This window comes from Cavia porcellus, unplaced genomic scaffold, assembly GCF_034190915.1.
Source record: "Cavia porcellus strain 051 isolate PalLab524CR breed Dunkin Hartley unplaced genomic scaffold, mCavPor4.1 scaffold_7, whole genome shotgun sequence".
In the NCBI taxonomy this organism is placed as follows: Eukaryota; Metazoa; Chordata; class Mammalia; order Rodentia; family Caviidae; genus Cavia; species Cavia porcellus.
The window spans coordinates 94032104-94058866 of record NW_026947490.1 but is presented as its reverse complement, the minus strand read 5'-3'; the positions used below and the strand labels follow the sequence as shown (position 1 = coordinate 94058866).

At 39.8% G+C, this 26763-nt stretch overlaps 1 long non-coding RNA gene across 3 annotated transcripts in view; it reads left to right on the top strand.

The window, feature by feature from the left end:
- Window positions 1-26763, top strand: part of LOC134477060 (uncharacterized) — a 262057-nt gene that overhangs the window by 126212 nt on the left and 109082 nt on the right. The window contains exon 4 of one of the 3 annotated variants that reach the window (XR_010048971.1): window positions 4592-4718. The exons of the other annotated variants lie outside the window; for them this stretch is intronic. This is a non-coding gene — a long non-coding RNA (uncharacterized LOC134477060). Of the gene's footprint in view, window positions 1-4591; window positions 4719-26763 lie in introns of those variants that run through there. 3 annotated transcript variants of the gene reach the window in all.

The following is a 26763-nucleotide window of genomic DNA, read 5'->3' as shown; positions in this document are numbered from 1 at the left end:
CAAGTGTATAGTACACAATAGACATTTTGTGTAGGATGTAATTTTGAGTCTAGAACTCTTTTTGTTACTTAACACTACTTCCAAATCTTGATTAACAAATGCAACAGAATATTAAAGAGTACGTTGTTAGCTCATGATAGTTGAATATCTGCCTGCTTCATATGTTAGAAATATTTTTAGGACTTAAGAGGTGTGCTTTTAAAAATCTTGAATATTACAAATCTCAAATATTACAAATATCGCAAATATTACAAAATTGCAAATAATTTGCAAATATATGAATTAAAATAATTTAGTTTTATTAGTCAGTAATTACCACCATGAATAATTTTTTTGTTCTTTATTACATAAATTTATTTGCAGCATATAATAATACTGTATTTGCTATATATGTACATGCATGTGTATGCATGTTTTATATAGATACATGTCATCATACTTTAAGTACAAGGTAAAATTAGATTTTTCTTCTTAGTATGATTTAAAATCAGCATTTTGCTATGATAATATTTTTTGGAAAATTATTTTGCACAATTAAATAACATTTAGTTTTATGAGTAAACTATTTTATAGTTTATTTTTGAGCAATCAAATATTGTTACGTGAATTCAAATATTTTGTGTTTCTCATAATTTTCTTTAGAAGTATGTTTGTGAGGGTCACGATGTACATTTTAAAAATATTTACATAACTTTTCATAGTGTTATACTAATTGTGCCTCTCCTGGCACCTATCATAGATGGGGTTGTCATGTAAAAACTTCATACAAAATAGATACTTATTATTTTATATTGCATCTCTTTATTTATAAATGAAATCAGAATTTTGTTGCTATGAATCTTAGCACTTGTATTTCTTCTTTGCCAAGTATGGTTGCTCATCTCTTGCCCATTTCTAAACAATGCAGAGTTAGCTTTAAAAAAAAAAAAAAGATGTGGTCTAGACATTATTTCCATGACTGTTATACTTCTTTGGAATAGTGGAAATATCTCAAGCTTCATACCAAATATTTCTAGACTAAACTCTGCTAGCCTCTTCATCCAATTATATACAAAACTGTAGTTGATTGAAAGGGAAATTTTGCTTTGTAACTCTCACTGTTGTCTGCCAAAGCTCAGTTCCACAAACTGGTAGAGACTCGCATGAGACAATAAGACCTTTTATTTCCCCATAGTGTGGAGCTGAATGCTGCTTCATGAAACAAAAATACCCCGTTGCCACCAATTCGGTTTTCCAAGTGGGACTTTCCTGATGGGGCTTTCTGGAGTCTTACTCATTCTTTTCTTTCCTGGCCACCCCACCCCCTTCCTCTAATAATTTAGAGTTCTCTTTCCAGAAATATCAACCAGGCGGGTACAGTGTTTTAGTGCTTCCTACTCCAGTGACGTAAAACACCCACAGAAATTTTCTGCTAATCCGGAGTAAAACAAACAACATGTCAGCAATGCTCTTGAGGCCAGATCATGCAAGTCAAAATGCACACACGCCAGTTACAAGTCCATCTTTGTGCACATGTTTCGGAGGGGCAACCAGTAAAGGTTTTGCTTTTCTTTGGACGGGCTCAAGCCTCATGTATGCCACTCTTCAAAAATATCAAAGATTTTGTTTTTACTTGGAGAACTGGATTTGTATTTCAAAATAGCTACAGTTTTCTCAGAATTTATCATTACCAAAGAAACAATTTGTAAACTGTAATAGTGAAACACGGTATGGTTTTCTTTCAATCGTCATTATGTGTATATTAAGTTTTGTTATTGTATTTACATAAGATGTTTTTGGAAACACTGTTATTTTGCAGAAACAGGCAAAGCAAAACACTTTTGTGTCTCCGTTTTGTCTCTGTTTATCTTTGAGAGAGATGTAGAGGGCGAGTTAGCCCTCATGGCAATTGTGTATACAGGAGCTCTGGGCTGAAGACTCCAGCAGGCAAGTCCTTATGCCTTTCTGGTCTTGTGAAGGATTATTTTGTGTTGATTCAGTGTCCTGAAAATTCTCAAAGAAAGTGTTAAACAGTAAGATGAACAGTACCCACACTTTCCACCTGACTGCATGAACACAGCTGAACAAATGCGACCTTAGCTCCAACTGACATTTCCCTTGTACTTCCTAGAGCTAAGGTCCCAGCATTGCATATCTCAGCTACTTGGCCCAAAGTATACCTCTGAGAACTGAATACAGAGGAGTAAGAAATCATTCTAGTTGTAGAAAGGATGTTCAGAGTTCCCTGAACCAATCCCAGGTTGTAGGCTGCTCCCCGCATAGCTAAAGCACCTTTGAATGCAGGTATGGGAGTCGCAAGTGGATGTGGACACCAGTTAGTATGTCCAGAAGCTCTTTTTTGAGTCACTTGTGTTGGTGTTAATTCTACTGGGCATCAGTTGGTCTGAACTCTTGGTTGGTTGAAAGTTATCAAAGCAAAAAGCAAATAGCTCAAGTGAGCTTTGGCAATAAAAATAATTTTTTATTTGATACAACTGAAAAGTTCAAGGATAGGGCTAGTTTCTACTATTGCTGCCCTTTGGAGGCTTAAAAGTGATTTATTACTGGTTCTATCTCTTTGAAGGTCTTTGTACTTTAGTGACTGTCATGGCTGCTGAAGATCGCTGGCCTACCAGCATCACAACCTTGGAGGAAAAGAGTATCTTTCTCCAGAAGAGGTGGATGGGCAGACGGGCAAGAGTTAAGGCTTGTATAGTTTGGAACAAATGTCTGTTTATCCTTTGACAAAATAGAGGAGGTCTATATCCAGGACAACACGTGCATTTCTATGTAGCAGAGTGGAGTCCTCATAGTAATGAAAGGTTTCTACTGTTAGAAACAGTATTGCTAGAAGACCTAGCGCTATTATCATTGTGATTTGGTAGCAGAGACGTTAGGCCTGTGGTCAGAAGATCAGTGTCCTTCAGCCTCCATTTTGCTGTTACTTTAGGCATGACACCCCTCTAAGCCCCATACATCTTAGCTTTTCAGTACAAAAGTGTTGTGTGCACTGTCATTTTATTCAGACCACAGAGTGAAGGATGCAGAAGCACTAATGCAAATGTAAGGGATTGCTATTATCACTCTGGCCCCAAGACCTAGCTCCCCTCAGTCATCTGTTTACTGGTGCCTAGGAAACAGTTTGCAAGGTTCTAAAAGCGAAGGTGATTACCTAATGTTCCAAGCAGAGAGCGGCCTTCGGCCTCCACAGGTGTTCAGGCAGGACATCTGCCTCCCACCTGCTGCTTGCAAAACCAGTGTGTTAGTTTCAGCTTCGCAGCCGTGATGATCAGGCACCTCTGTGTGATGCAGCTTCACTCTGAAGCATTGGTCTTCTATTTACAGACGCGTTTGAAAGCTGTCTTACACTTTCAAAAACCAAAGCATTTGAAACATTCATCTTTTTATCTCTAAAAATGGAACCGGAGGACTGGCAGGGCTCCTGAGGCCCAGCCACACCTGCTGTTTATCCTGCATTCACATGGCAGCCACTCTTCCCTACAGTTCAGGGCATTTCCTTTGACACATCAAAGTGAAACTCCTAGAAGACAGAAACAACATGTCCATTGTTGGGAGAAAAGTAAATATCCCATTTCAAAGTGAAAACTACACTAGGCTGAATCTTTTTGAAGTCCAAGTGCCCTAAATTGTCTAGATTTGGGGTTAGGGACGGCTGAATGGGTACTGGTGAAAGTGCAAGTTGCCCTTCTGCTAAAGCCTTCCAACTGGAAGAGGACAGGGTTACAGAATACTTCAGAGAAGGAGACGACCAACTTATTCACAAAAGCATGTTTTCCCACTGGAGTAAGTTACCGCTAAATTCATCAATACTGTGACGTCTACATTTTCCATCTAATGTGCCTTCAACTCCAAATCCTGTTGCCTTAGTTGTGACACCACCATCTCCCATCCAGGTACTTTCTCTTAATGCCCTCTCTTTTTAAATCCATCTTTTCTCCCCACTTCTTCCTCTTGACCTTATCCATCTACATACTCATCCATGGGCTTTTAGCTTGATGTATCCTTGGGGAGTCATTGACCTTTCTGTGCCTTAGTTTGCTTAGTATTTGGTTCAAAGGATTACATGAGGATTGCGTGAGCTGCTATGCTAAAGCGCTTAGAATAGAGGCTGGCACACGGGAAGCCCCAATGAAGGGCTGGCTGCTGCGAGTGCTAGCTGGTATTGCCTTTCCTTGTGGGGTGCAGTTTAAAGCACCCACCGTCTTCTGATCAAGGAAGGGGGAGCTCCTGTAGCAGTCTCTTGCTGATGGTTTGTTGTTGCGGTAGCATCCCTGCCTCTTCTCTCTTCCTCCTCATGCACTCTGTTACTCTGTGCTTTAGCTACAGGTGGGCACCAACACCCATCTGGTTTGTTCTACTTTGTCCCCCACGCTATTCCAGGAACACTTCAAGGCTGAAACCGCCAGTGAAGCTAGACCTCCCCAGGAAGGCTTGCACATGTGTTTTTTGATGTTGTTTTCTATTGTAGCACTGCTACCATCCTCAAACATGGAAATAGCCATTGCTTATTTTCTATCTAAAATATACCAGGGACTTTATAAACATTGTTGCATTTAATCCTCACAAAAAACATCTTTCCCATTTAACATAGGAGAGAACGGAAACTCATGAAGCTGAAGTTATTGTCCACGGAAGCAGCAATTGCAGGGTTAATCTGATGAGTTTGGAGTCCCGTAGTCACGTGAGTGTATGTTTTCAGTTTATCTGACTTCTTTCCTTCTCTGAATCTCTGAGCTCAGTGCATGAACAGCTCCTTGAGTGCTCTCACCCTGCTCTTAGAGGAAACTGTGCCCCAGTGAACAAATCTGAGTTTTAAGCTCTTTTGATTCAGCAGCTTTCTAAATCCTTTCCACTCCCAGATGTGAGCAGCCGCTGTCATTTATTTTCTTCCATTTTTAATCCTTAGCTGAACTTTTCTTCTATGGCAAAGACTCTTCTACCTGCCTCTGGCTTTGATTCTCTAGAGTCCTTTGGTTCCTGTGTGGGAGTAGAGTTACCACCAGTTCCCCATGTCCAAGTGCTGAGTGCCTGAACTTATTCCCCACACACCACCTGGCAGCACTGGCCACTGTCCCTGGCCCCTGCTTCCAAGGGAAAACAGAAGCCACAGCAGACTTCTTGAGGGCAGGGATTGTGCCTTTGATGCAGTGTGTAGCCTAAATCCTGGCACATAGTATATACTCAATAAATAATGGTCAAAAATGAACAATTACAGCGTGATGATAATCAGTGAACAGCATACATTAGGTAATAGTTGAAATCTGGGAATTGGTTCTCTAGAAAGACAAAAGATGACTGAAATTCCATTCTGTTGCGAATGAGAGGCTCATTAGTGGTAGCACTTGGGTGAGGATGGATGCAGATAATCCGGATAGTTGTTTAGAGAACCAGTGGCATCATCATCCTAGTCAAGACAGCATAGTTCTTTCATGCAGCCAGACTTTGAGCCGAAAGCCTTTTCTTTTTGATAAATCTTTCGATTATTCACTTACTTTTTAGTCTGCTCAAGCTTCACATTTTTTTTTCTGGCTTGTGTCAGTTCCAAAATTAATAAACTATTTTCCTTCAAGGAAATGAAATAATGAATGTGAAACCTTTTAGCACAGAACCTGACACATGTAGGATGGTCAGTACACTTGCTTTGTTTTGCCATCTCTTTCTTTACTAAAAAGTTCTTAAAAATAATATATTTGCATATATAAACACATATTATGCTTGTACTATATAGTATATATAGTAATTGTTTTCTGGGAAAATAATATACACTTACTATAGTATATGTATAGTAATTCTTGGGAGATAATATACACATCTATATAGTATATATAATATTTCCTTCTTGGAAAAATAAGATTCTTCATGAATGTTAATTAGTTTTCTAAATAATAACGTAGAACAAAAAGAAGGTGGTCAGATGCCATTTTTAAAGAATTACATATTAACTATAATTAATATGAAACCTTTCTGGAAGGCAGATAAGGCTATTTTTTCCATTTTAATCATGTATGGAAACCTTGACATCTTTCAACTTTACAAAGGAAAATAGACTACTGGAATTGATTTCTCTGAGCTCCATGCACATTTCCTCTGACGGAGGCAAGGGCCCTATTGCAGAAGAAGATTTACACTTGTTCTCTGTACCCACACAGGCAATCCCTCCATCCATGTCTGTGATTTTTGCAAGTAACTGTATACCTTTTCCCCACCTAGAGTTTCTTCTGGAGCTGACACGCTTAGGGCCTAGTTTTTCCTTCACAAAAGGAAGTCTACCTCCCCAGTTTTAAGCATTTCCCTTTCATTCTGTGAAAGAATCTATTTATTACTGTCCCAGGCAGCTGCTTTCTTGGATTAGCATTAACAAGCCTTCCAGGCTCAGAAAATTTGGCAGCAATGTTTGGCAGCTTTCTAAACTTACTAGAAATACCAGAATCCCACAGTTTTCATAATGCTAATTAAGTTTGCAGCCTGATCTTGAAACTCTTGTAGTGTCTAGAGGATGCAATAAGTTAGGAAATGTATTATAGAGAGATTGACCAAGACTAGGACACTCATCCCAAACCATCAGTAAAACAAGGCTGTGAAATTCACAGGTAACCCTGGCAGCTGTATCTCATGACTCCCAAGGAAAAGAGATTTTTTTCAATTGCAGTGCAAGTTCTGCTAACATCACATCATTTTTTAGTATCACTTCCTGAGACTTCTGTCTTGATTCCTGCTTTGTTTTTGGAAGTGTTTGGTTTTCTCTGAGCCATCGCACTGGAAGGTGTGGCACTCTCGGATTCTGCCACACCTCAGGGATGTGGTGAGACAAGGCTTTGGTGCCAAGAGGCTCCACCCACCCAAGGTGTGGTGGATATCGATGTTGTCTATTCTTACCACATCTCAGAGTATTTTTACTAATTGCTCACTGCAGGACATCCAAGAAAGAAACATGTAGGTCTTGTACTTTAAACTTCACTTTTGACAAGCATTTCAAAATACTGGTCATTGCTGTGGGGCTCAGGGATTAGGCTTCAATTTCAAGAGTTTTATACTAGTTGCTTCCATGTCTTTGGAGGTGGAAAATGCCAAAGAGGGAGACCTAAGTGGAAGAGGAGACGTTTCATGTATTTTGAGAGGGTATAAATAAGGGAGTGAATTTGGTCAATGTTCCCTAAAACTTTGGACTTGAAAAAATCTTTCAGTAATTAACAACCTTCTGACTAATCATTATGAGGTGGGTGCTGTGTTCTGGTGGCCAGCCCCGGCTCAAGTTCTGGTACCCAGACCCCTCTATGGATTGTGGAGGTTAAGGATCCATGTGGGCAATATCAATGTGGATTCTATGTGCTTTGCAAAAGGCTTGGGACCAGAGAGGTGGGTGGACAGTGGCCCAGCTTAATTCCTGCAGGTGTGCCAGGGAGTAGCCACCTGGTCAAGGATCCCACAGCCTTAGACTGTACGTATCATTCATTTCTGAGGGAGAGAAAAACAAGGACACTAGGTGCTGTCTTGGAGTGATGTTGCATTTATCCACGAGTATTTATCAGGATGAAGTAGTCAGTTACAAGGCATGGGTTATGAATTTAAAGGGAAAGCAGAGAAGGCCAAGGTTAGTGTTCTGGGATTATCTAGAGGAAGGATTCTTGGGGAAGTTAACGCGCAGGCCCAAAGAATAGGTAACGTTTGGTAAGATTCTGTATGCGATCTTTTAAGAGGATGATCTGAATAAACTACTCTGTAGCATGCGTTGCTTTGGATGGCAGGAGGTTTACTGAACAGAGTGAGGTCTCTTGCTGTACATATCCAGGCTTTTTTCTGCTCTGCTTGTTAGAAGTAAAGTTACACAATGAGTAACTCATCTTAGGAGTAAAGCATATATACTCTATTTACAGAAGGACATTTATAAGCTATGGGGTGGTCAATTGAAGCTGAGATGAAGAAATTATCTCAGTTAAGGAAGAATCAGAGGCTTAATGTTTTTCCCAGTTAAAGAACCCTTTATAACAGAAATTGGCAAACTATAGTCGTAGAAGCAAATCAGCAGAATTCTGACCCAGCCCATCCCTTCTTTTTGTTCTTATATTTGACATTTTTTAAAAATAAGAAGCACAATGTGTTATGATAAGTGAAAGTTATATAAGATTTAATTGTCAGTGTTCATTAGTGAAGTTTTTTTAGAACACAGTTGCACCCACTTGTTAAACATACAGTGTCCCATGGGTTTTACAGTGTAACAGCAAAGTTAACATAAGCTAGCTGTGTTACTCCCATCATTTGCGTTGCTACCCAGCTCAAGGGCCCTGGTCATCGACTGAGAGCATTTTTGGTGCCATGCATTCCACCTTTCTAAGTGGAAAGATATTTTCACAGAAGAAATGCATAACATCTTATTACAGATTAGTGTGAAGAGATGAATATTTGCAACCAGTTTTGATGTTGGAAAATACTAATTTTAAACCTCAATTATGTAAAATGTTAGCCTTCTCCAAAAAGAATTTCATTCTTCTCAGCAGTAGGCATGACAAAACATTGCAATAAATTACTATATTTTTAATTTATTTTTTAAAGTTATAGATATTATTTTTCTTTATTGTTGCATAAATATCCATGTCATATCTGCGTGGCCCACAAAACCTAAAATGCTGAATACCTGCTTCACAAAGTGTGTCAATTCCTTCTCTATGATAAGGTTTATTAAGTGTTTTGTACTCATGTGCCTGTGTTTTTCTGCCATCTCAGGTGGTATTTACAGCATTACGAGAGGGTCCAAGCAGTTACTATTATCTTTAGGTAGAAATTCCCACCATTAATAGACATGACCAGATGTGTCCCTTGCCTGGCCCTCTTAGGCTTGGAAATACTGAATAATCACAATGAAATTGAGATGTTATCAAGACATTAGAGACCCCTGGTGTAGTGATCTTGTCACAGAGCAGAAGATAGATGAAGGAAGCAAAGGATCTTCTGTGAAAGAAAGACTTAGACCATGAATCCTGTTCCAAGGGATGCCAGAGGTGGGAGACCTAGTGTGTGAGTCCATAGTAATGTTGACACTACATTGGACTTGAATGAATCTGAATATTCATTTTGACCCCATGTCACAGACTGAAGACAGTTTCTCCATGAGCCCTGAAAGGTGTTGCAGTCCTAACTCGTGGTACCTGTGAATGTGACGTTATTGAAAAGAGGGTCTTTACAGAAGTATTCAAATTACAATGAGGTTATTTAGGCACACTGTAATCCAATATGATCTGTGTTCTTATAAAAAAAGGGAAATTTAAAGACAGGCTCTTAGGAAATATGATGTAGAAATACAAGGAAAATGCCTTACAAAGTCACGGAATGTTTAAGTCACTAGAAACTAGAGGAGAAGCCTGGAATGGAATCTTCCTGGTAGCCCTCAGAAGAACCAGCCTTGCTGATACCTTTATCTCAGATGTCTAGGCGCCAGTGCTGTCAGACAATAAGTCACTGTATTTTTGTTGTTTAAGCTATCTGCTTTGTGGCCTTTTATTACAGCAGCCATAGGAAACACATACCCCACCTCCTCCTGGTGCATGAGCATGTTTGGGGGCAGTATGTGACAGACAACTAAGAACCTACCGTGGGTGATGACCTCAGCAGATCTTTCCCCTGGTCTGGCCAGTCCTGACTCAGTGGGCAGGAATAACCAGTCAAAGCAATACAGGAGCCTCCTTCGTGGACTGAATGGTAACATTATTCCCGGCCTGGCTGGATTCCAGTTCTCTGCCTGCGTGTGCCTATGGGCTTCCTGATAGCTTGCTTGATGCTGTTCAAGAGGGAGCCGTCTGGTTAATGGAGCAGGTTGACTTAAAAATAATAAAAAGGAGCCTCATTCTCTGTATTCTTAGTTTGAGGGATAAAATCATCTAGTTAAATTTGCACATGAGGAATTGGCCCCATGTAGGTTGCTCCACCGCATATGCGGCGTAGCCAGTGAGGCTGGATTCTGACCCAGCCCAGCTCATCCCACCCTGCTGTGGACGAGTTATGGATCTTTAGCTGATTTATGCAGAGTCACAAGGATGTCATTCATCAAGAGACAATTTTATTAAATTTTCTGAGAATTACAATACTGTGTTATTTACAGAAATATATTCATTTGGGGGAGCTTTAAGCATCTCAAAGCCTATTCAAAATTCATACCACTTATTCACTAATTTAGCTCATTTTACTAGAGTTTGCTAAATTTCTCCTGGGTGTTGTTGAGGTTGACGAGCAATATTATGTGACTATTATTTCTCATCTTTTTACTCCTTAATTTGAGTTTCTCAGCATTGCAGGAGGAGGTACTTATTGGCGGGTCAGCTATAAATTCAAGGGAATGAGTCTCCCTCAACTTTTGTCCTGTCTTCTCAGGAAAGGAGTGTGTCTACTTTCAAATTTGCAACAAGTCTAAGTGTAACCAAAACTATTTCATTAGCTGTACTCATGAAGCATTTATGAATAAATTTTAGTTGAGCCACTTTGGCTGTCACGCTGGGCTGACAACTCAGCTATGAATAGATTTTCAGATTGCTACTGCGTGTTTTGGCATATTCAGGGAAGGCTGCTTGTTTGAAGCACCTGAAAAAGCAAGACATGACAATAATATGTTTGCAATCACAAAATCGAGGCTACCTTGAAGATGCCTCAGAGTGTGCTGTTGGTTACACAGTACCTTCTGCTTGAGAGGCAAACACTTCGTCAGGCTCACCGTCAGTCTGGAATCCAGGTAGTGAGAGCGGACCTGTCTCCACAGAGGTGGAGCAGTGACTTACCTGGGTTGGGTAATGGCTGAGCTGTGTTTGTCGCTGATGAGTGTTTCTTTCTCTGGTTTCCCTGCTCGCTCCTCCCACCTGTGTGACTTACTGAAGTGAAACCCAGGGGAAAGGCCGCAGAGATAGGAAGGCCGCCCTGGAGGTGACACACTGCAGGATCACTTGCAAATCCTGTGGCATCACTAATGCACCACGAAGCAGTTAGGACTCATACCCTATACGGGCTGCATGTGGGGCAGGCAGGGTACATTAAGGAGATAAGAAATTCTCAGCTCACAGCAGGGAGACACTGGGCTCCAGGGCCAGAGAGGATCTCACACTGGTCTCCACGTTGCGTAAGGGTTTTTCAATTGTCTCTTCACAGCTTGGGTTTGTAGCTCATATTTGTAAAGAAAAGGGACCTGGGATGAGTGTTCTCCAGAGGTGAGAGAGAGAGAGAGAGAGAGAGAGAGAGAGAGAGAGAGAGAAACAGAGAGAGAGAGAGAGGGAGACAGACACACACACACACACACACACACAGAGAGAGAGAGAAACAGAGAGATGAAGAGAGACAGAGAGATTGAGACAGGGAGACAGAGAGAGACACACACACAGTGACAGAGAGAGAGAGAGAGAGAGAGAGAGAGAATACGATGGCAGGCCAGAGGGATGAGTGATAAAGAAGAGAGCAATGGGTTTGTTTATTTCATCTGGATTATTTCATCTGGTCTGTATGTAATTCTACAGTTCTACTGTTTTCCAGATGAGAAAACTGAGGCTTAGACCATGTATTAGGGTCCTCTAGAGACACAGAACAATGGCGCCTCCCTGCCCTCCCCTCTCCTCCCTTGCCCTCCCCTCTCCTCTCCTCTCTTTTCTTCTTCTCCCCTTTCCCCTCCCCCTGCTCTCCCTTCTCCTTTCCTTCTTCCTCCCCGCCCCACACTTTCCCATTGGCACACAGTTACAGGGGCTGGAAAATTTAACACCTGCAGAACTGGCCAGTAGACCAGGGACCGGGGAAGAGTTGGGACTGTAGCTCAAGCCTGAAGACTGTCTGGAGGCAAATTTCTCCTTTCTCAGTGGGCTTCAGTCTTTTGCTTTGAAGGCCTTCAGCTGATTGGAGGAGGCCTGCCTACATGGTGGAACATAATGTCCTTTATTCGATGCTAGTGATTTGAACATTAATTACATCTAAATAATCCCATCACAAAAGCATCTAGACTGGTTGTAGACCAAATATCTGGGTGCTTGGTACAGATAAATTGATACATCAAATAATCATTTCAGAGAAGGAAAGCCTAGGACAGCCCGCCGTAAGGTAGCTGTAGGATTTGAATTCATCCCTATCCAGAGCTCACATCTTCCGCTTTTGCTCCTTTCGTTTGTGCTGGTTGCCAGAGTCTCTGTGTGCAAATGGCCCAGTTTCCCTGTGCCAGGTGTCTCAACAGTCAAATGACAGTGTAGTTTCTGCTCTACCCACCTCCTGGGAGGAGAATGAAGACCCAGTGGGTAAATACACGTGCAAGCTCTTGTGGGCTGGGAGCTCGTGTGAGTAACTTTAAAAGTTAGAATCATTCTTTCCTCTTGCCCTCATTTGTATAATGTCTTTGGGAAAGTGAATCAGTGTGTAATCATTTTTAAAAAGCAATTTGAAATTTTCTTTTAAAACCAAGATATGAATCTTATGATCCTACAGTCCAACTTTTAGGAATCTTCTAAACAAATACAAGTATAATTGTGAATATGTAATTGCAGCATTACCTAAAATGGTAAAAAAGAGATAAAAAGAAAACAGTATCAAATTGCCTAATAATAAAACATCTAACACATTACTATGGAATACTGGGTAGTTATTAAAAAGCATGAGACATGCTACTTGGGAATGATGTTTAAGATATGGGAAGTGGTGAGAACAGTCTGTCAAATATCTTAGGATACTCATTTTGATAAAAAGAATAACACTATATAATATATACATATATTGATAAACAGAAAAATGCTGATGAAAATAGCCTTAAGTTAGTGCCTCTGGAGAACAAGATTGGAAAGGGAAGAAGAAAAATGAACTTTTTACTTTATGTATGCCCTGTCTACTTCTATAATCTCTGAATGTGATACATTGGTTTTGTTTATTAAAGATGTTTGCTACTAAACTGCAATTCAAAATATTTTTTATTTCTTAAGTAGAAAAAGCCATATATCTATACTTATTATCTACCTGCTGTTTTGAGACAATTATAATCTGCAGAATGTCCAGATCAAAGTAAATAACAATACTACTCGATACACTTTCATTTCTTTGTGTGGGAACACTTAAAATCTTTTTTGTGTTTAGTAATTTCTGATACACATTACTAATAATTATCACCATGTGTATATTCGATCTCTTGTATTTGTAACTCTTATCTAACTGAAATTTTATTCTTTGAGCCAGATCCGCCCTCTACTCACAAATTTATTTTGAAATAATTATACAAAAAGCTTGGCTGTACCCTATATTCTTTCATGTTAGTTGTCTACTCAAAAACTTCACCCCCTTGCTACTGTGGATGTATACATATATGCATACTTTTAGAAAGCTTGAATTTAGGGAGCGATTAAACAAAATTAATTTCCTGTGGCTTTTGAGAAGATGGGACTACCTTGACTTTACAGGAATATTCTGGGGGGACAGCTCCAAACATATTCCTTGCTTAACAGACAGGCTGGTACCCACAGAATGGTGTTTTCATGCAGTTCATAACCTTTTTGTGTCTGCAAGAAAGACGGTAGCTTTTAGGTGAAGGAAGTATCTTCCTGATCTTTGGAGGCGGAGGTGTGCCAGTGATAATTTGCTGTGATAGGAAACTTTCATCAGGACTCTGACTTTCTCTACTCCTGAGTACTTTATACGGTAAGATTGTGATTTAGCTAAAAAGGCTGAGCTCTCGAGGGGAAAAATTTTCTTCAGTAATAAAATGATGTATTAATTTATGTTTTCCTTTGTAATACAGTGTTGCTGGCATGGTATGTCTGCTTCTATTTGAAGAGCTAACAGTGAACATTAGGCAGATACTTTATTTGCTCTCACCTATTGCTCTGAAGAATGTTTATAACTTATTTTGGAATAAGGAACTCCTGGTGGACAGTGCTCATTACCGATTGTAAGCCTCCTGAGAGCAGCAGCAACAGCCTCTGAGCTTCATCTTAGGGGACCTCTGCCCACAGTGCTTTGTCTCTGATATGTGGGGTGCTCGGGGGTAACCACAACTAACTCATGTCCTGCACCTTGGACTCTCTAAAAGCCTTTATAACTCAAATTTGATCCTGGTACTGCATTATTAGAAATTCTGTAGGGACTTTCTTTTTGTCCTATGTAGCAAGTCCTGAGCTCCAAACAGGCCCTACAGTCCTTTCAGAGTGGGCCAGTGCTGAGCCAGTAACACTGGTTCCAACTTGCAGGTGGTTGACAGCGGCCTCCCTAGGTTGGTCAGGCCTGTGCCTCTCCAAGTTGCTAAATAGTTAGAATGTCAGTCCTGCTTATGTGACCTGGTTCCTCCCTGCCGCTCAGACTCACCTCTGGCTTATCGCCACCCTAGTCACATTCTGACTTTCTTTGGTTTCCTTGAGTTCTGTGAGGTTGCATGACACGTTGCTTCTTAGCCATTCAGTGTCTTTTGCTGAGGAAGCTTCCAATTTTTCCCATGAATTCTCATTCTTCTGACCTCGATTGTAATCTCACCTCTGTGGGTAGCTTCCCTGAATCTATATTTCCAGATAAGGTTAGGGATACCGCTCAGACACTTTCAACATACGCTGTATATTCCTGTAAGCTTTGGTCAGAAGTCTGACAAAATGATTATTTAGGTAATTGTTTATGACGGGGTACATGAGCTGGGAAACATTATACCAATGCTCTCTTCACAGAAGATTTTTAATAACTATTTGATAGAGTAAAAGAATAAAGAAAAGTTTAAGCCAAAGCAATATGAATAATCAGTATTTTTTCCTAAAACTATTCAGAGTTTATAAATAATTCTTATTAAGTATGATCTTTGATTCGAGTGTTGTTTGTATCTAGTTCCATTATTTTTTTTATTTAAGAGAAAAAAAGACACAGAGAAGAAAAACAAAAAGCAAAAGAGTCCAACAACAGCAACAAACCCAATATAACAACAGTACAAGTTTACAAAACAAGATGACAGGCATATGACAGTGGTTGTAATATTGCGCACTGTTACCTTCAAAAGGGTTGCTTAGAGTAGCAGATACAGACATGGAAAACAGTATTGGCTGTTCTTTTCCGATGGCTAATACACTTAGCAGTACAGTCATTGTGCTGTCCTTTGCATACACATATACAAATTCATGTCTTCTCTTTTCTCTTCCTTCTTCCCTCCTTTCCCCACCCCAGTTACGTTAGCTTCATGATGTGTGGAACGAGCCGTTGAGTGTTCTTTGTTCTGTTGCAGCTTGATGGATTTATTGAGCACACATTTATTGAGGGGAGTTCCGCTCCCCTTCCTTTCCCTTCAGCGTGCCTCTGCCCTGTCTCTTGACTGTCCTCCTAACCTCTGGGGCCGCGTTCCATTTTCAGCCCTAAACACAAATTCCCTGAATATCAATTTAGAAACAAATGGAAAGTAGAACTTACTAAATTTCTTTTGGACTCTGTAGCCTGACTTGTTTGAACCCTAGGGATTGGGCATGTGCTAATTTGTCTGATGTTTTATTTATATAGCTCAGTTAGACTTTTCTGTATTTATTTGAAGTAAAAATTTTTTTCCAACATGAAGAAGTCTTTTTTAGTAATACTGTAACCGAACAAAGTTGGCCATGTACATCCTGAACGCGACTGCCAAAATTTGGTTTTGATTAGATTTATGACATGCCAAATAGCCATTTCCATGAATGAACTCTCTGCCTCATATCCGTACCTACTAATAGTCAGGAAAAAAAATCTGCATTAAATCCTAAGACAGAGCTCCAAACACCCACCGAGAATTTCCCCAAGGATATACTGTTTTTTTAAAATTCTGCAGTGGAAAACACATTTTTATTTTGAGTGATACTAATGTTCACTTTTAAATAATGCATTTATTCTCTAAAGTTCTCAAACCGAAACGACCTTCTTCAGCGACAGTAACTCTGGGTCACTGGATAAAAATCAAATCTCCTAAGCAAATTTTCATATGGCTACACTGGGCATGAAGATTGATAGTGAACAAGGAAGAAAAAAACGTTGTGTTATAGAGTGTAACAAAAAAGAGGATTAGAAAATTAAACATCAGAAATGTCTCAAATGTTACAATTTAGGCCAGGTGACAATCAGTTCTGCCCAGCTGGCTCCTGCGTGCTGGTGTGGCAATATCGCCGCTTTAGCACGAGCACAGAGCTAGTGTGCCTGAGAAGTAGGTGACCTCCCACCTCGGCAGGTGCTCCCGCGGTTGATCCTTTGACCCGCTGCTTCCCAGATTTTTGTGTATGAGGATAAGAAACCCAGAAAAGTCTGACTAAGGGGTAGCAGTTAATTCTTAACACTTCCCTGGCCAGAACCTGGAAACCTAGAATATTCTTTAAATGCTAGTGGGATTTCTCCATTAAGGAGGGCTTCAGGTCATAAGCACCTTCAAGGTAGCACTTTTCACTTTTATGTTGAGGAACAAGAGGAGGAAGATGCCTGCAGATGTCTGCTCAGCTTGGTCTCAGTTTGGAAGGAACAAATCTTCCCCAAATGAGCTAACAGGCTACTGTGGAATGTCTACCCTACCTAAAGTAGAAATTCGGTAATTTCTTTTAGTTTCATTGTAAAACTGTACTGTCCTTGAGATGGACTCTGTTTAATCCCCTTAAATACTCACAAGTAGCAACAGGAAATTCTCATATTGCTATGTAGCAATATGATGGGAAGGAAGAGCCACACTCAAGCTTGCTTTGGCTATAGGGAGCAATTTCTTTGTTTCTTCCTTCCTTCCTTCCTTCCTTCCTTCCTTCCTTCCTTCCTTCCTTCCTTCCTTTCTTTCCTGGTACCATAGGGAGAAGTTTCTTTCTTGCTTGCTTGCTTTCTTCCTTCCTTTCTTTCCTGGTACCAGGGATCGAACTCACGACCTCCCACTTGCCAGGCAGGCGCTTATGCCACCAAGCTAAATCCCTATCCCCAAACAATCTCATTTTCAAGCCATTTCAGTCACATTAAAAGTTTGGTGTTTGTTGTTTCCTCTTTGAATTGTGGGAAAGGTGATATAGATGGACAATGAGAGAAAAATACCTCCAAGTGAGGGCTAAAGACCCCAATGTTGCTAATGCTATGAAGGCTGACATAATGGTTTTAATAAAGCATCATTTTTAACATTTGTAAATTAAAATTGAAAGGAGGATTGAAAAAGGAAAGGTCCGCTGATTGACCAAGACTAATGCATGCTGTCCTAGGCAGCAGGTCCTAGAACCTGGTAGAGGCATGAATCTAGATTTGTCTAGCCACAGAGTCCTTCTCAGAGATTATGTACCGTAGCATTTAGTAAGGTGTCTCCACATGTCAAGGTACTCTGCACTCAGAACTCAAAACAAGAATATTTGTCAACAGAGCTTAAAGGAAAATAAATTTTGTGTTACTCTGTTTTCAATGTTTGCATTCAATGATAGATGTCAAAATACTTTTGGTTGCAAATAAAAGAAACTCAACCAAAAGAAGCCTAGCTAGAAAGGGGCATTTATAGCTCATATAACAAGATACTTGAAAATTGGATGGTTCGAGACTTGCCTGATTTAGTGTTTCAACGAGACCATCAGGTACTAGGTTCTCTCCACCTCTCTCCTCTGTGCGAGTCAGGCTGTCTTTCAGCTGAATTTCCTCATGGCCCCAAAACGACTGCACAACTTCAAGCCCCAAATGCAGACAGCAACATTCAAAGACAGCAAAGGGCCTGTTTCCTCTGTGTGACTCTGGTCAGCGAGGAACGTTTTTCCTGAGCTCCAGTATGCTTTACACCTCACTACTGGAGAGGAGAGGTACAGGGAGAAGCAGCCATTTAGGAGGCAGGAAAAATTATTTGTCAGAAAACTGCAGTTCAGCATCCTAAACCCAGACAGACTTTCCCAAGAAATAGTGGTTCCCTAATGTGCTTGATCAAATACAATGTCTTTGTGTCAGCATTCACAGAACATGGGGTTTGGTGTTACCCAAGGTGCACCTCAACTGGGGGTGGCGTCAGAGTTTTCTTCCAAAGGGTATTACTCCTCTTTCCACTGTTAGTAAGGAGAGCTCAGGGTTTAATACCTTTTTTTTTTTTAACCATTTAAAGTCAGGAAATGAATGAGTAGTAATTAAAGGTCTATTCTGAATGCCATGAGCTCTCTCCAAAGGAAAATAAAGAAAACACCCACAATTCCTTATCAAAGACTATGTGGGCAGATGGGAAGACTACCAGGAACTTCACATGGGGTAGATCAGTGCCTAAAGATAGACAGGTATGCAGACTCTAGAAGCTGAGCTGCAGAAGGAGGCCACAGGGATCTCCTTAGGCAGCTTATTTCAGGGCTGGCCACTTCTACCCTCTCACACAGCAAACCGCCAGGTTATTCTTTTTGTCCTGCAAGCAAAATAGCCACTGATTTCCATGTGCTATGTAATACAAGGATCCCAGTTCTTGAAAAATGGCTAAGAAAAGTAAAAAGTTACTGTGAGAAAATCCAGAAGGAGGAAGAAAAGGCGCCTCACATAACTCGGATATTGCAGAATGAGAAATAAGGTGAGGATGCACAGGAAATATCAGGGAGAAGTTAAAAAGTTGATTTCCTTGTCTTACTTAAAAATTAGTTGTGAATTAGAGATAGAACATAAAATGCTTTTTTCCCTAGATTTTGATCTGAATGCATTCAGATACTCAGGACTCAACTGGTGATTATATTAAAGCTACTTAATTTTGTACAGCTTTTTTTAAACACCTGGTTTCCCTAATTCCCTCTGCAGTTTTATTTTTAAAGCTTTGTGCAAGGCAGAATGACCAGAGAAGAGCTGTTGCTTTTTAAAAAAAGGATTTGAAGTTTGTTTGCTTAACAAAGTGTTTGCAGTCATAATTAGGTTGCATATTAAAGTTCAAAACCAACTCATGTTGGAAGTAACTGGAAATTGTTACCATCTGATGGTTTCGTGGGCAAAGCTTTCACAAACGACACTGCACGCACTGAGGAATAAAGGCCTCGTTTCTGGGCATTGCCCCAGGAGACTTGCAGGGTCTGAGCAACCATCAGACTGCAGATTCCCATGGTGGCACCATGAGCCTTAAATCTTACTGTCATACTGTTACAGCCTTGATCTGTGGTAGCCATCCTGATTTGATTTGATCTTTCTGCTATTCTCATCTCTCTCGGGTTCTCATGTTTTTTCCCCAAGTCCTTCCATCTGTCTGCAGAACTTAGAGAAGCCATGATCAGCAGTAGTTCCCAAGCCAGTTCTCTAACTCCTAGGGTGGAAAAGCTATCTCAAACCTAAATTTTCTGGGGGGAAGGGGGAAGACAGACAGACAGACAGACAGACAGAGAGACAGACAAAGACAGAGAGACTAGAAAGACACTGGTTAGAGTGTCCAGAATGAGTCAGCTGCTAATCTGTTGTGCTGAAAGGCAAAACTGTCTTTAATTTTAACAGTGTCCCCGTTCCATCTTCACTGGCATATGAAGCCTATTTGGGAACAGAAAGAGAAGTTTTATATGGTACGTTTCAAACATCTTGCCTCAGGCAAGAATCTCGCTGCTTCTGAGAGGGAAATCTCTTTACTCTTCTATACACCTAAGTCTTTTGTTTCTACTTAGAAAGAAATGAAACACTGGAAACGTGCCTGATGATAAACACAAGGCAAGAATCAAGCTAATAAACTGCAGAGTAGGACATGATTATGCATGAGTTAGCACAGACGGTGGTGCTTGGAGATGTGCAGGCTTGGTACTTACTGACTGTGCTCTGATATGTAGTTCAGTGTAAATCTGGAAGCCTAGGTTTATACCAATTAAGAGTAAAAATGGATTGTTTTCCTCATGTGAAAAACAATAGAATCATAACTGAACTTGGATCAATATGAATTTTGTTATTATGTCCTTTGTCTTCCTAAATATTGATTTTTCCTATTTTTTTTCTTTTAGGGTATTCTGCCCAATAGAAAATGCTTGCTAATATAGTCATTCTGCTTAATAAAATATGCCAAAAAGTAGGAGCAGAATCTGAAGAAAGACAGCATAATGACAAAGAAGGAACTTTTTAGTTTTGTGATTAACAGACAAATATTTTAAAATAAAATAGAAAGAACCATAATATATGTCTTACTTTGTGATGAGCAGAGAGCTTTGTTTTTCTGTAAGTGTGAAGACAAACCTAAGCAGATTTATCTTTTAAATTATCTAAAAGCTAATTTTGGAATGTTCTAAATACACATAAAAACCAATTGTTTTCAGTTCTAAACAAGCGAATGTCGTTGTTCTCCCTTTTACCTTCCTGTGACAACATTCAGAAGACAGCAGCCAGTAGACACCGCTCTTCCTGGCACTGGGACTGCGGGAGCCCCCGTGGTACGGACCACAGTGAATCCTTTCAGTCAGAGAACAGCATTGGTCCAGGCCAGTGGTGTTACGGTACTGTACAGGCTGGCTCTGCGGGGTGATTCATTATTCATGAGCACCTGAAAACCATTGGGAGTTAGCAGGAGAGGAATCAGACAGCAACAGCAAAGACCTCAAAACCAAATATTTATGTTGAGATGATGTCTCTTGATTGATTGAAGATTTAAATGACAAATGGAATTGTCCAAATTCTAAAGCAAAATTAGTTACTTTGCTTAATAGAGCTGAAACTTCAAAAGTTCAGTTCTTAACATACTGCCACATGGCAATTACTTGCATAGTAAATGTATTACAGTAAGAATAAAGAAAGGAAAAAAGAAAAAATTCAAAGTTTTCAGAATAAACGATCTTTAGTGATGTTCTACAAACAATTGAAGACATTGAAATGTCCGGCTCAGTAGAACGGATAGAAGGGTGAGTTGTTACGTTTGGGAATGTGTCACTGTGGTCCTCCAACGTTCACCTATTGACATCTCAGCTGTTTCCACAGTCTGTTCTTACAAATAGCCATCCTGTAGCTCTTGCATCAGAAAGAGACTGTTAGAACAGTGAGACCTAGAGAAGTTTCCTCTTGAATCTGTTATTGATCTGAAAGGACTGATGGGGAAGAAGCAACATGGCAGATGAGTCCAGGGAAGGTGTCTGGACCCAACTGGAATGAACAGGAAAAGTTCAGAACCTCTTTGATAAACTCCAGCCACGAATAGCTGTGACGAGGTGATCCACTGAGTTGAACATACTGAGGTAGAAGCAAAACCAACTTTCCCCTCTGTCCTGGCAGCCACCCTTTTCCTTCTCTAAGCAACATCTTTGGGAGATCCCTCGCCAGTTGCCTGATACCTGCAGGCCTGGCAAATGTCCAGGTCGAACAGTGACCACCATCATCACACCAGGATGTTTTCTCTTGGCAGTTGACATGCTATTCTAGTTGAGGAACACACCAAATATCAGCGCCACTCTCTGACATTGATGACCAGTCATTAATTTAAAAAGACTGATTTGTCTAATATCACAACTCTGATTTCATCCCAGTTCAAAGATTTCTCCTTCCACACTGCCCATGTCTGACTCGGTCTCGGAAACCTCACGGGCAGCATGGCCATGGCCTCTCCTACTGCCCCCGTGTTTGTCTACTCTTCTCGAGTATGTTCTGCTCTTTTTCCTGCAGAGTCAGATGATGGGAGGGACATGAGATGAGGTAGAAGGATAAACGTATCTTAGTCTGACAAAAGGGTCCTCTAGCAGCAGGAGCCCAGTTATGGGGTCCTTTCCTTCCACGGGGTGCTGGGAGGGGGCTCATTAACCTCTTCTTACTTTACATCTAGTAGAAGAGGATGGACAGGTGAAGTACTTCAGCCTTCCTTGCAAGTGGATTTCTAGATGTGAATTTATTTCTGTCATCGGGATTCACTCGGAAATTTAGATGGCAGGGTTGAGGTGGCATCATCTTCCTGGGTTTTAGGGTGGGTTTCTTTTCATTTTTCACTCCTCCCCTCCCCTCCCTCTCCTCTGCTTCCCTTCTATTTTCTTTTTTCCTTCCGTACTGGGCATGGAACCCAAGATCTCCCACACCCTTAGCCCCATTCCTAATGTTTGAAAGACACGGCCTCTCTAAGGCACTAAGTTGCACAGGCTGGGCTCGCACTTGTAACCAAGTCCCCTTGCATCAGCCTCCCAGGATTCTGAAATTAGAGGAGCGCACTGCAAGCAGCTTGGAATGTGGTTTCCAACAAGCAAAATGGTGGTGACATAATGCTTTCCTGCAGCAGTCGACTGGAGCCATTGGTCACTTTTCTGTAATGAGAGAAATAGTTTTGGGTGTGGCTTTAGCTTTGAACTCAAGAGGTGGGTACAGAAATGTCAGCGCTCACATTTTGTGAGTTATTCCGGAAGGCTTGCTTCTTACCCGCTTCCTAAGATTTTGAAAGCACCTGTACCAACTACTGCAGGTGGTTTTGTGGATTCTTGATAAGACTACTTCTTGGGAGGATCTCCAATACTGCTATTCCCTAGAGCATGGGATGTTCCTGTAATTGCTCACCATACCAGCCCAGCCCCTGTCACAGATAGGACATAGACATTTCCTGTTCTTTAGACTTTTCCAAGAAAGAATCATGTGCTAGTACCCACACTCCAGGAACTGCAGCCTCATTTTTCCTAAGAACTCTAACCAACCAGGGTCTGCTTAAATCTCTGTTTAGAGAAGGTTAGAGGAAAGAACAGGTGGTGTGAGCATGGTAAAATGTCTCTATCTTCTCTGAGCAAGTCTACACAAAATTCTCATAGGAAGAACTTCTTTTTTTTTAATTTGGGGGAGCATCACCCCCTTCCTTGACAGTGCCCATTAAAGAAATCCTCACCTCATCTGATCAGACGGAGGTAAGGACTCCCTCCTTGGCAAACTACAGAGATGTTCTGACGTTTCTCTTCAGAAGACAGAAGCAGCTGTCACCTACAGTTCTTAGCTCTGGGACCTTACTCATAAAAAGATAGGTCTCCTGTAGCATCCAGTTACACCAGCATGGCTGATTTTCAGACTGAAAGCCAGTGTCAGGCTCTCAGGGTTGTCTGGAACGGGGAGGCTGCTAGCCGAGTGGGGAGCAAGCAAGATGTGCGTGGTCTGCAGCAGGACTGAGCACTATTGAAATCATTCACACAGCACAACTTCCTGACTCTGACTGTAGCTATTAAACAGTATTTTTTTCCTCCATCTTCCTTCTTATATCCAAGCTTTGCATTTTTAAACTTATTCACTATATTTTTCATTTTTATGCGATTTAAACAAAAGCTAATTGTAAAATCAGAGACTGAACCCAAATGACAAGAGCTCTTTAAAGTTTACTAGTCATTCAAAAACTGTTACTACATTTGAAAAAACTTCAAAACAAAACAAACAAAAAATAAAGCCCATGAAGACCTAACTTTTTAAAAGTGTGGGGTAACAATTAGTTCATGTGTTTGTCCCTCAATTTCTTAGTGTGTGGGTTAAGTGTTGGATTAGGTAACAAAATTCCCTTTGAGTTTTGATACCACATGGCTTTGTCTATGTCAGACAAGCAACATGGCCAAGCATTTGCTTCTCTAAGGAAGAATTGTTCCTTCTCAAGGAATTTAAATGATCTGAAACCAAAACAAAATATGCTCCGAGCTAAAAACTTATGTTCACACAAAAGCTTGCACATGGATGTTTATAGAAGCTAATTCATAATTGCCAAAACTTGGAAAGAACTCTGATGTCCTTCAGTAGATAAATGGATAAATTGTGATATGTCTAGAGAATGAACTATTATTTAGCACTAAAGATACAAATACATGAAGGACATTTAATTTCATATTACTAAGTGAAACAAACCAATCTGAAAAGTGAATATATTATATGAATCCAATCAAATGACATTCTAAAAAAGACAACATTATAGAGAGAACAAAGAGTTCAGTAGTTGGTAGGGCTTGCTGAGGAGGGGGGCAGATGAGATGGGCAGAAAATACAGGATTTTTAGGGCACATAGTAACAAGTGTAGGTACATGTCACTATGCATTTGTACCTTTGTCAAAACCTGTAGTTTCAGTAAATGTGAACCCTAATGTACACTATGAACTTTGAGTGTGATAACGGTGTGTCAGTATAGGTTTATTAGTTGTAGTAAATACAACACTGGTTCAGGTGTCAGTGTGGGAAGCCTGTGTTTGTGTGCAGAGAGGGAGACAACAAAACTGTACATTTTACCCAGATTTGCTGTGAACCTAAATCTATGCTAGAAGACAAAGTCTACCAGTGAGAACATAAAAACCAAAGCAACAGTTACATTAATATTATGCCAGGTTTTCTGAGAAATTGCATATTAGTTCAAATAATTTGTTACACCCTACTTTTAATTCAAGGATGTCCATGCATCACAAAAGGCAATGTGATCTGGCCATCTTTTGCCCAATGTTTATGTGAATTCCAAATGAGAAAAGTGAAGGAAGAAACATTAAGAGAATCAGGTCCAGTTTTAAACAATTCTCTCAACAACATCACCCAGACTGATTAGACGTGAACCATTGGCCAAGACTAGAGGTCTCATATCAAGAAGTAGCATATCAAGAAGTAGCATGTTATAAGCTGAACTTTGGCTATGGCTATCTTGAGAGTGACAGTTAGTCAAATGTTGCTTTTTGGCTCATAATGTTTGTGAAGGAAAAAATGGAACATGTTATAAGTTTCTAAGACATTCACTTAACTTCAAGAATACTATTAGAACATCTTATTTTCTGTTGCCTATATCTACTCTTACATGAATTCTTCAGCGATGTGATTTACTGGACCTGTTAATAAGGGATTTAATTTCTGTTCCAACTCTGTTGACTGTTCTTACTTGAATGGAAGACAAATGATTTTTTTACGCCTCCATTTTTATTCATTTAAGTGAGAACTACAAATGCAAAGAGTAATTAACTCAAGAGTAATCAATACAGTGTTTCTAAGCGTATAGCATCACAATGCCCTCTAGTGGCTAGCCCACAAGAAAAGTGCCTTAAAAGTCCTGTAGAAAAATTTCCCTTTCTACAGGTAAAATAGTATGCTGTTATCTCTGATTTCTTTAATGAGATTAATGGGGCTCTATGTTCAAGTGCTTTTTTACTTATTACCCTAGTACCTCAAAGACAAAGATGCATCATATTAACAATACTTATTGTGTCCAAAGCATTATAACCATTAAGTAAGGCCAATGAATGAATGTGGTCCACTAAAACTGGATTTATCATCTCAGTGTGGAGGAATAGATCTCTGAGGAGATACTGCCTTAGGATTGATATATGTGTCCCTGTTCTTTTCTATCGTTGAAATGACTATTTGGAAGTAAACTGTGATTTCTAGGCAAGAAAGGCAAGGACAAATAAAAGATTCAATTGAAAAGAAATCAACACTACTAGTTGGTGAATGACTTATATGAATTGTTTACTACGGTCTTGGATATCTGCCAATAGCCATCAGAATTAATTTCATATATATATATATATATATATATATATATATATATATATTTGAAAATAGTTTACAAGACTCTGAAGAGTTATTTATAAAAGTTATCCACTGCTACAATTGCTTCTTCTTTTGATTACTAGAGATCTGACTATTAGATAGTTCCAGAACATTAAAAATTTAAAAATTACTATAAATTGTTGATTTGTACATTTTCTTTCATTCCATTAAAATCAGGCTTGTTTTTAAAACACATTTGATGACATTCTCTTCTAGCTAACAAGTTACAACTTCACACACATATTCTCTATTTATATGGTTGTTCAAATACTTTGTTTCACGACAATAAATTTCTTTAAAAGAAAACATTTTTTATAGAAGAACTGTTTATATGATCTGATAGACACTGATCTATGATAATAGGATTTTTTGGAAAGTAGTTGAAGCATTTTATCTATAATAAATTCAACAAATAATTTTATTAGTCTCTTTCCATGTGCTTGCTAGTCTGTGTAATATAAAGTTAACTAATTGTTGGCGGTTAGCCAACAAATAAGGAGAAAAACAAAAAGTTTTTTGCAAACAGAACTTAACAAACTTAATGTCCTGCCATTAAAGAGTGAGAACTTTTCAACTTTCTGCCCCTTCCCATGTCGAACACTTTAACTGTCTCTATAAGGCAATAACAGCAATAATAATAATAAATACCCAAACAATTCTCACCAAAGCAAAACAGTGTGCACATTCTGGTACATGCACGCACGGGGATTTAGAAAAATAAAACTGAAATGTGTAAAAGTGAAGGTTTCCCTTTCTACCAATTGTTTCTTTTTCTAATTTATAATTTTATTCTAGTGTTGGTTTTCTTTTCCATCTACGTAATTGACTGAAAATTATTTTCAAGTTCATAAAAATCGCCCACCTATGAAATGATCTGACAGATTCACAGGCTTGTTATCTTACAATTTTAGCAAAACCTATGTGACCCTGTTTTTTCCCTGCCTTTCATCCCTGCTAATTCTAAGGCTAAATATTAGCCTCGGCTCTTCATTTCACTTTCTGAAGGCAGGCTGAATCCATCCAATTTTCCCAGTATTGAGTCTAGAAATAGATGAGTCTTTAATTCATTAGATGATCTTAGGTTTACAAAATTCTCAGAGAAACCTCTATTTTTAAGGGATGAGAAGTGAGGTGGTTCTGCGCCTGCATCAGTGAATGCGTGGTTGACTACCCAGCAGCCTCCAGTTGCCCAGGAACCAGAGCTGACCAGAGTTTCCAGGATCCTTTAAGGGAGAAATTAATCTGACTGAGGAGGAGAGGCAACTGAGGGGAGATGTTTTTCTCATCTTCCTGAAAAGAGAAATTAAAATATATGCAAAAATTTTGAATTGTGTTTACCAAATGAAAGAATTTGAAAGGAGAACACGCACACGTGTAGTACAATTTGGTCTGCCTCAAATAGTT